The sequence below is a fragment of the Bufo gargarizans genome, chromosome 3 (genome assembly GCF_014858855.1).
Source record: "Bufo gargarizans isolate SCDJY-AF-19 chromosome 3, ASM1485885v1, whole genome shotgun sequence".
NCBI classification, from domain to species: Eukaryota; Metazoa; Chordata; class Amphibia; order Anura; family Bufonidae; genus Bufo; species Bufo gargarizans.
The window spans coordinates 17290209-17299663 of NC_058082.1; positions in this window are offsets into that span (position 1 = coordinate 17290209).

The following is a 9455-nucleotide window of genomic DNA, read 5'->3' on the forward strand; positions in this document are numbered from 1 at the left end:
ATCATAATGTAGCAACGGCCTTATCTGGGGTGTGGCAACATTGGCAACACACTCATAGAGGTGATGATCGCTTCATTGTGATACGCAAGCCCCTTCACCACAACAAGGTACCGATCACAAAGGAGAATTGACACTTGTATGTGCCTTTTTTTTTTTTCCAGCCACAGTGCAGCACTAGAGGCCAGAAAAATTAGGCATGTACACATGCCTGAAAAACTAGGTATTGTTGCAGCCGTTTTCCAGGCACAAAGGTGACTAAAACATTGCGGCTTGAACCCTAGTTGGTGGCGGAGAATTCACAAAAGTCATCCGGTATGCAGACATTAAATACAGCAGTGTGGGGACCATTTTGAGGCCAAGGCATGTCATCAGGCCTTTTGTTAGTCAAATGTATCCCCCACTGTCAGTCCTTCGGGATCCATGCCTCATTCATCTTAATGAAGGTGAGGTAATCAACACTTTTTTGACCGAGGAGACTTCTTTTGTCAGTGACAATGCCTCCTGCTGCACTGAAGGTCCTTTCTGACAGGACACTTGAAGCGGGGCAGGCCAGATGTTCTATCGCAAACTGGGATAGTTCAGGCCACAGGTCAAGCCTGCACACCCAGTAGTCAAGGGGTTCATCGCTCCTCAGAGTGTCGATATCTGCAGTTAAGGCGAGGTAGTCTGCCACCTGTCAGTCGAGTCGTTCTCTGAGGGTGGATCCCGAAGGGCTGTGGCGATGTGTAGGACTGAAAAAGCTCTGCATGTCCTCCATCAACAACACATCTGTAAAGCTTAATGTCCTTGCCGCCGTGGTCGTGGTAGGAGTACAGACAGTCGCACTCATGTCATCACATCGAGACTGTCTGTGCCGCTCCACGGCTTCATAGATTGCCGGCCTAGTTGACTGTGGACTGTGAGAATGAACGGCAGGGACGGAGTATTCCCTCAGTAAGAATAATGGCGTAATTTTGTACGCCAAAAACTGGCATAGAAAATAATAAATGAAACGGTATTACCGACCCGCCCTCTTCCCCGCCCAAACCACGCCCCCTTCATTAGAACTGGCATATGTGGCTTGGAAGGGGATGTCATCGAAGATTTTGCCACAGATTACCTTTACGAAAAAATTACCCCCTTTTGGGTTAGAAAAAAACTCAACTCGGTACCATTCATGTTCGCAGGGGGGCACGTAGGTCATTCCTTCCTATAATCTGTTAGTGGAATAAAGCTCCTAGAAATCATAATTTTTAGGAAAACTTATCTTTTTTCATTATTTTTTTTATGAATTTTTGCCTTCCCTCCTCCTCACCTAAGCTCTTGAACGCAATGACAGCAATAGTAAATGATGTCAGAGTGACACGGACATACATAGCTGTGGGGAGACGCATGTTTGACGGTGTTAACTGGGGTAATTTATCAACTGGTGTACAGTAGAACTGGCTTAGTCGCCCATAGCACCCAATCAGATTCCAGCATTCATTTTCCAAAGGAGCTGTCAAAAATGAAAGGTGGAATCTGATTGGTTGCTATGGGCGACTAAGCCAGTTCTACTGTTCACCAGTTTGATAAATGACCCCAAAGGTGTTTATTATCACACCGCGCCGGCACATCTCATGCTGTATCATATTCCAAAGCTTCCAAGAATTGTCCCTGATCGGGGGCAGATGATGTTTAAAAACACCCGGTGTTTTGCCTGCCAGACAAACCCAAAGCTTTTCACTTCGGACAAATCCAGTAAAAAGTCATACACCACCATCTTACTGCACATCGGCGCGAGGGAGGAAGAAGAGGGACCATGACCCTGAGAGGACGTGGACAGTCTACAGTCACAATCAAGCTTCTGTTCTAGTGTGAGGGACAGAAGAAGAATTGTGTGGAATATGGAAAGATAGGGAAACCTTTCAAAATGAACCAAGCCTAGATTCGGGAGGACTGTCACACTCCTGCAGCTGAGCCTGATGAATAAATCTGGCCTTGCTGATGGTGCCCCATCTTGCCACCGTTGCTGCCTTCCTACCTACCGTCATGTCGCCTGCCTACCATTATGTATAAGAGATAAGATAAAGGTTTACTAAACAAGGTATAAATGTTCTAATGAAATAACTAAAGACTTTGCTTGGTTCCAATCCTGGAGGAGCGACGGGACAAGGACAGGACAATAAGTCATAAAAGCTCCACCACAGATCAGCAGATAAGAACTTCTGCTTGGTGTGGGACACCCCCAACGGTGGGAGATACCTGACCGCAGGTCTACTCTCTACAACACCATCGAGAACAAGATGATAGACCGGTGGTCATCCTGCACAGGTCACTATGGTGAGGTGAGTTCAGGTGGGCTGAGCAGCCGTCGGTCCAGGAAATGCGACAGTCACGTGGACTTATAGAAAAGACAATTGTGTTTTTCAGCAACAAGGATTGCCCAAATCGAGCCCTCATCTAACACCTGCATAATTATTTTTCTAAGATTTATTCACATATGAACTCAAACTAGCTAGTGACACGACACGTGGACTTCCAGTTACAGGTTAGAGGAGATCTGGTTTCAAAAAATGGACAAAGCCACAAACTTAATACAATCCACTAAATAGTCCAAACAAGATAAGGTCTTCTCCTCCATATAGTCACTCTACAATATTATGCATGAGAAGGACAGAAATGACCACCAGTAATAGAGGCACCAGTAACCGATAGAGAGCAGCCATGCAAGATAATACAACATGTGAACACAACCTTAGGGCTCATGTACACAAATGTTCCATGTATTGTGGTTGCTGCAGATGGGAGCAGACCCATTGAACTTGGATGGGTCCATGATCAGTCTGCACCACAAGAAAATAGAACGGGTGCACATGGCCGTTGCCTGTATATTGCTGACCCGCTGTTGCAGGCCACAATACAGGCACGGCCGGGCAACGGACGTGTGCATGAGGCCTTAGTGTGAGGAATCAGAAGTGAAAGAGCTCCTCACCTGATGATGATGATGGAGGGTAGTAGGTGCAGTTTTGATTCTTAGTTCCTGAAAGAAGAAAGAAACACAAACAGTGATTAGTTGCCTCCATGTGTGTGACATTAGTGACGTGCATGCACTACTGAGGCATGACCACCACTATCTGACCAGCTATGGAGGAGTAATCTGGAGGCCATTTTGTAGGCTGTATAATGATAATGCTGCATGGTGTTAGTTTGTGCAGCACCTGAGCGCCTGAAGATTCATTTACACAAATGACTGATATTGGCAGAATCTCTGGGCTGAGGGGTTTACATGATCTAATGTGACATAAAATCTATCTCTGCACAGTGGGGCCCATTTACTAATACCAGTATAGTTACAGGGCTGTGTACCCCGTATTCCGCAGGAAGCTGTGTGGTGACTGATGAGTATGATGAAGTCACTGAACTGCACTCAGTAAGGCCACTCTAGTCCTGAGGCCTCCAAGAAGCCAGCTATGATGTTGTTGAGTGTTTCTGGACGCTGCTCTCTTCTTCTGTCCGGTGCCACCCTAAATGCATTGGCCAAAATCCAGCTTCTTAAAGAGCCAGAGCTAATGTCTGGATGTCCCAGGATTTATTAGGGTCTTCCTCCCTCCATTCTGGGCCTGAACAATACAGTCCATTAGGTCCGCCAAGACTGATTCGGCTTGATTTCGACATCTACAACCCGGCTCGTTTTCTGAACTTCGCTGACTCTTTACAAACATTTTTGTTGATAAGTTCAGGACATGCAAACCCGCTCAACAAAATCACCCCAAACCCACCTTAGAAAGCCCAATTTTAGAAGCCCACTCATTTTCAGCGTGAATTTGCCAATAGTGTCTCTGAAGTTTAAGGATATTCTCTCTAAATTTGACAAATTTCCGCTGACCATCCTGACCTCTGCCTGATCTCTACTTAAAACTGCGCCTGTAATGTAAAGTAATGTCACCAATGCAATATGTAAAGTTGTAAATTCCTATTAACAGGCTGGTAACCACCACTTCACACCAGTCATCACTAGATGGTGCTGGTACGCAGTGGTGTGCCCAGGGTGTTTGGCACCCGGGGCGGGTCTTTTCTCTGGCACTCCCCCCCACCCCCACATACATCCAGGGACATCTCCTATCATGTAGACCTTCTCTTTCCTCTTCTCCTCCATTAGACCGCCATGACACATTCTTTCTCGTCTCTACAGAGTTTTTAACACAGACACGTTTAAACTCATTTTTTCCATCAACCTCCCCATCCTGGTGTCCCCACAGTGTCATCCTGCTGCCACCCCCAATACTCTGCCCGTTGTGCCCCCCAATGTCCCAGGTACTATACTGCTGGGTGGACCCTAATAGACATAATTGGGGTTATTTATCAAACTGGTGTAAAGTAGAACTGGATTTCCAAAAGAGCTGTCAAATATGAAAGGTGGAATCTGATTGGCTGCTATGGCAACTAAGCCAGTCCTACTTTACACCAGTCTGATAAATTACCCCAAATGTCATTATAGTGTCCACAGCAGCTATAATGTCCCCTAGAGACCCCCAGTAATAATAACACCCTATATTGTGTTCCAGGCAATAATCACTGTATAGTGTCCCCAAAAATGATAGAATTGCCCCTACAGTGCCTCCCCAATAGCAAGGTCCCCATATAGTAACTTCCCCCACTCTTCCCCCATATAGTAATTTCCCCCACACTGCCCCATATAGTAGTGTCCGCCAAATTTTCCACACTAAGTAGTGTCCCCCACACAGTCATTTCCTCCACACTGCCCCCATACAGTAGTGTCCCACACTCTGCCCCCCATACAGTAGTGTCCTACACACTGCCCCCATACAATAGTTTCCCCCACACTGCCCCCACACAGTAGTTTCCCCCACACTGCCCCCATACAATAGTGCCCCCCCATACATTAGTGTCCCACACACTGCCCCCCATACAGTAGTGTCCCCCACACTGCCCCCATACACTAGTGTCCCCCACACTGCCCCCATACAGTAGTGTTCCCCACACAGTAGTATTCCCAACACTGCCCCCATACAGTAGTGTCCTCCACACAGTTGTTTCCCCCACACTTCTCCAATACAGTAATGTCCCCCACACAGACGTTTCACCCACACTGCCCCCACACAGTAGTTTCCCCCACACTGCCCCATACAGTAGTGTCCCCCACACTGCCCCCCATACAGTAGTGTCCCCCACACTGCCCCCATACACTAGTGTCCCCCACACTGCCCCCCATACAGTAGTGTCCCCCACACTGCCCCCATACACTAGTGTCCCCCACACTGCCCCCATACACTAGTGTCCCCCACACTGCCCCCATACAGTAGTGTCCCCCACACTGCCTCCCATACAGTAGTGTCCCCCACACAGTAGTTTCCCCCAAACTGCCCCCACACAGTAGTATCCCCCACACTGCCCCCATACAGTAGTGTCCCCCACACAGTCATTTCCCCCACACTACTGCAATACAGTAGTGTCCCCCACACAGTAGTTTCCCCCACACTGCCCCCACACAGTAGTATCCCCCACACTGCCCCCATACAGTAGTGTCCCCCACACAGTCGTTTCCCCCACACTACTCCAATAAAGTAGTGTCCCCCACACTGCCCCCATACAGTAGTGTCCCCCACACTGCCCCCCATACAGTAGTGTCCCCCACACAGTCGTTTCACCCACACTGCCCTCACACAGTAGTTTCCCCCACAATGCCCCCATACAGTAGTGTCCCCCACACTGCCCCCCATACAGTAGTGTGTCCCCCACACTGCCCCCATACACTAGTGTCCCCCACACGGCCCCCTATACAGTAGTGTTCCCCATACAGTAGTTTCCCCCACATTGCCCATATAGTAATTTTCACCCCAAATAGTAATCCCTCCCATAATGATTGCCCCCACACAGTATCCCACCATATTTCCCCCCCACATGTCCCCCAAAGTTGGCACATAAAGTAAAATAAAAACAAATAAAAAATAAAACGAAATACTCACCTGCGCTTGCTCACAGAGTCCCGGCACTGTGCTACTGAATCCCGACACAGGCGCGCATGATGACAGCATCACGTACGCCTGCACTGCAATTTCACTACCGCGTAGGCCTCAGTAATTTCCCCCACACTGCCCCCACACAGTAGTGTCCGCCACATTTTCCACACTAAGTAGTGTCCCCCACACAGTAATTTCCCCCACACTGCCCCCATACAGTAGTGTCCCCCCCCCACTGCCCCCATACACTAGTGTCCTCCACACTGCCCCCATACAGTAGTGTCCCCACACAGTTGTTTCCCCCACACTACTAGAATACAGTAGTGTCCCCCACACAGTAGTTTCCCCCACACTGCCCCCAAACAGTAGTATCCCCCACACTGCCCCATACAGTAGTCTCCCCCACACAGTCGTTTCACCCACACTGCCCCCAAACAGTAGTTTCCCCCACACTGCCCCCCATACAGTAGTGTCCCCCACACTGCCCCCATACAGTAGTGTCCCCCACACTGCCCCCATACACTAGTGTCCCCCACACTGCCCCCCATACAGTAGTGTCCCCCACACTGCCCCCCATACAGTAGTGTCCCCCACACTGCCCCCATACACTAGTGTCCCCCACACTGCCCCCCATACAGTAGTGTCCCCCACACTTTAGTTTCCCCCACATTTCCCCCACACAGTAGTTTGCCCCACACTGCTCCCATACAGTAGTGTCCCCCACACTTTAGTTTCCCCCACATTTCCCCCACACAGTAGTTTGCCCCACACTGCACCCATACAGTAGTGTCCCTCACACTGTCCCCATACACTAGTGTCCCCCACACTGCCCCCACAAAGTAGTGTCCCCCACACTGCCCCCATACAGTAGTGTCCCCCACACTGCCCCCATACAGTAGTGTTGCCCATACAGTAGTTTCCCCCACATTGCCCATATAGTAATTTTCACCCCAAATAGTAATCCCTCCCATAATGATTGCCCCCACACAGTATCCCACCATATTTCCCCCCCACATGTCCCCCAAAGTTGGCACATAAAATAAAATAAAAACAAATAAAAAATAGAAAATAAAGCAAAATACTCACCTGCGCTTGCTCGCAGAGTCCCGGCACTGTGCTACTGAATCTCGGCACAGCCGCGCATGATGACGGCATCATGCGCGCCTGTACCGCAATTTCACTACTGCGTAGGCCTCAGTCATTTCCCCCACACTGCCCCCACACAGTAGTGTCCGCCACATTTTCCACACTAAGTAGTGTCCCCCACACAGTAATTTCCCCCACACTGCCCCCATACAATAGTGTCCCCCACACTGCCCCCAATACAGTAGTGTCCCACACACTGCCCCATACAATAGTTTCCCCCACACAGTAGTTTCCCCCACACTGCCCCCACACAGTAGCTTCCCCCACACTGCCCCCCATACAGTAGTGTCCCCCACACAGTAGTTTCCCCCAAACTGCCCCCACACAGTAGTATCCCCCACACTGCCCCCATACAGTAGTGTCCCCCACACAGTCGTTTCCTCCACACTACTCCAATACAGTAGTGTCCCCCACACAGTAGTTTCCACCACACTGCCCCCACACAGTAGTATCCCCCACACTGCCCCCATACAGTAGTGTCCCCCACACAGTCGTTTCCCCCACACTACTCCAATACAGTAGTGTCCCCACACTGCCCCCACACAGTAGTGTACCACACACTGCCCCCATACAGTAGTGTCCCCCACACAGTCGTTTCACCCACACTGCCCCCATACAGTAGTGTCCCCCACACTGCCCCCCATACAGTAGTGTCCCCCATACACTAGTGTCCCCACACTGCCCCCCATACAGTAGTGTCCCCCACACAGTACTTTCCCCCACACTGCCCCCATACAGTAGTGTCCCCCACACTGCACTTATACAGTAGTGTCCCTCACACTGCCCCCATACAGTAGTGTTCCCCTACAGTAGTTTCCCCCACATTGCCCCCACACAGTAGTTTGCCCCACACTGCCCCCATACAGTAGTGTCCCCCACACTGCACACGTACAGTAGTGTCCCCCACACTGCCCCCCATACAGTACTGTCCCCCACACTACTGCAATACAGTAGTGTCCCCCACACAGTAGTTTCCCCCACACTGCCCCCACACAGTAGTATCCCCCACACTGCCCCCATACAGTAGTGTCCCCCACACAGTCGTTTCCCCCACACTACTCCAATACAGTAGTGTCCCCACACTGCCCCCATACAGTAGTGTCCCCCACACTGTCCCCCATACAGTAGTGTCCCCCACACAGTCGTTTCACCCACACTGCCCCCACACAGTAGTTTCCCCCACACTGCCCCCACACAGTAGTTTTCCCCACACTGCCCCATACAGTAGTGTCCCCCACACTGCCCCCATACAGTAGTGTCCCCCACACTGCCCCCATACACTAGTGTCCCCCACACTGCCCCATACAGTAGTGTCCCCCACACTGCCCCATACAGTAGTGTTCCCCATACAGTAGTTACCCCCACATTGCACATATAGTAATTTTCACCCCAAATAGTAATCCCTCCCATAATGATTTCCCCCACACAGTATCCCACCATATTTCCCCCCCACATGTCCCCCAAAGTTGGCACATAAAATAAAAACAAATAAAAAATAAAGCTAAATACTCACCTGCGCTTTCTTGCAGAGTCCCGGCACTGTGCTACTGAATCCCGGCACAGGCGCGCATGATGACGGCATCACGCACGCCTGCACTGCAATTTCACTACCGCGTAGGCCTCAGTCATTTCCCTACTAGGCCTGAAGCCTATGGCGGTGATTGACGGCAGGGCAGGGAATTATGCGCTCCTCTCCCGTGCCCCGCCACAGTATGTGGGTGTCAGTGCTTTAGCAATGAGGGCTTTCATGTGTATTGATGGAAGCGTGCATTGCTTCTGGGCCTGGCAGTGGAATTCCTGTGAGAGCCGGCACCTGGGGCGGACCGGCCCTCCCACACCCCCTGGTCACGTCACTGCTGGTAAGTTCTCCTCTAAAAGAGACAGGAAGTGAGTAGTGAGTGTGAGGAGAGAGTCCGTTCAGAGTGAGAAGAGTCTAATGAAAGTTCCCCATGTAGTTACCACTTTAGCCCCCTTGGCAGTGGCCAGGCTGAGGTTGGAGGAGGAATCACCAGAAGCTGCCCCACACAGTAGTTTCCCCCACATTGCCCCCATACAGTAGTGTCCCCCACACTGCACCCATACAGTAGTGTCCCCCACACTGCCTCCATACAGTAGTGTCCCCCACACTGCCCCCATACAGTAGTGTCCCCCACACTGCCCCCATACTGTAGTGTTGCCCATACAGTAGTTTCCCCCACATTGCCCCCATACAGTAGTGTCCCCCACACTGCACCCATACAGTAGTGTCCCCCACACTGCCTCCATACAGTAGTGTCCCCCACACTGCCCCCATACTGTAGTGTTGCCCATACAGTAGTTTCCCCCACATTGCCCATATCTTGTCTTTATATTGTTGTGTTATAACTT